Source organism: Silene latifolia, chromosome X (genome assembly GCF_048544455.1).
Source record: "Silene latifolia isolate original U9 population chromosome X, ASM4854445v1, whole genome shotgun sequence".
NCBI classification, from domain to species: domain Eukaryota; kingdom Viridiplantae; phylum Streptophyta; class Magnoliopsida; order Caryophyllales; family Caryophyllaceae; genus Silene; species Silene latifolia.
In genome coordinates, this window is record NC_133537.1 from 217631709 (window position 1) to 217633376 (window position 1668).

General features: G+C 40.9%; 1 non-coding gene across 1 annotated transcript; it reads left to right on the plus strand.

Moving 5' to 3' along the window:
* The first annotated feature begins 1171 nt into the window (after positions 1–1171).
* Positions 1172–1278, plus strand: LOC141625139 (small nucleolar RNA R71). Its single transcript, XR_012534934.1, has one exon. It is a non-coding gene; the product is annotated as a small nucleolar RNA R71 (small nucleolar RNA).
* Positions 1279–1668: the final 390 nt, after the last annotated feature.

Sequence of the window (1668 nt, forward strand, 5' to 3'; positions counted from 1 at the left end):
TTTCATGTACTTTGCATAGGCCGAGACATGATGGATTAGCTCCATGAATGGTATAGAAACCTCTAAGTTCTTCACAATCTCCATGAACTTTCCAAGTTGCTCATCAAACTTGGGCTTAGATTGGCGACTTGGGAATGGAAGTCTAATCACAATAGGCTCTTTCTCAATTTCTTCAGCCTTCTCTTCATTTCTCTTCTTTGATGAGTCATTGTTTGTTGTCTCTACCACCTTAGGATTTCTCCTTAGTGGCTCAATCACATCACTTTGCTTGTCATTCTTTTCAACAATACCTTCTTCAATTTGCATCTTTGGTCCCTCATATCTAGTACCTCTCCTCAAGTGGATAGCATTGATGGTCTCATGTCTTGTGGGAGGATTACCTTGAGGAGGTAATTGTCCCTTTTGTCTTTGGGAGCTAGAGGATGCTAATTGAGACAATTGAGTCTCCAACATGTTGGTGTGAGCAAGGATATTGTTGATGGTGGTTTCTTTGGCTTGGCTATCCCTTTGCATTTAAGGAAAAAAATCTTATTGGCTCTTTTGCATTTGGAGGACCGCTTTTTGGACATCAAAGGCTTGGTCATTGGGTTGATTGTAGTATGATCTTTGAGTAGGATTTCTCATTGGAGGTGGTGTGTATGTGGGTTGAGGGTTTTGAACATTTTGGATTTTATATGAAAGGTTTGGATGGAATTTTGTATTCTCATTATAGTAGTTGGAGTAAGGGGTGCCATTCTTGTATGATTGAAAAGCATTTACTTGTTCATTTGTTCCCCTACATTCGTTTTGGTCATGCCCCAAGGTTCCACAACTTTCACATACTCTATTAGGGATTGAGGATGATGCCATCATAGCATTGACATGTTGTTTGGGTGATTTGGAAGCTTCATCAAGCTTAGCCATAGCCTTCTCAAACTTCAAGTTGATGGTGTCGATATGAGCACTTAGTTGAGCACCCAATTGTGTGATGGAATCTACCTCATGCTTTCCTCCTCTAGTGGCCTTTCGTGGTCTACTATATTGGGAATTATGAACCGCCATCTCTTCGATTTTAGCCCATGTTTGGATGTGATCAACCTCGGTGAACCTCCCATTGGACCCCATATTAAGCACATTTCTTGAGTCTTCATATAAGCCGTTCCAAAATTGTTGAACAAGGAACCACTCACTAAGTCCATGGTGTGGACAAGAGCGACAATTGTCCTTAAATCTCTCCCATGCTTCATATAATGATTCCTGATCCCTTTGCTTGAACCCGGTGATTTGGGCTCTCAACATGTTGGTCTTTTCCGGAGGATAGAACTTCTTGTAAAAGGCAAGTGCTAACTTCTTCCATTAATCAATACCAAGAGTAGCTTTGTCTAGGCTCTTCAACCATTGCTTTGCGGATCCTATTAAGGAACAATGAAACAACACCCATCAAATTTGGTCTTGGGTTACTCCGGTTTAAGATATTGCATCACAATAGTCACAAAAAGTTTCCATGTGTAGATGAGGATCTTCACTAGGTATCCCTCCAAATTGGCTTCTCTCAACTAGTTGTATGAATGCGGATTTGGCAATGAAATTACTGGTTAAGTGAGGTGGTGTTGGAGTACCATTTGGTAGGTTCTCCTCGGTTGGTATGGAGTGAGATGAAAATTTAGGCATTGTGGGTTGATTTTGTGG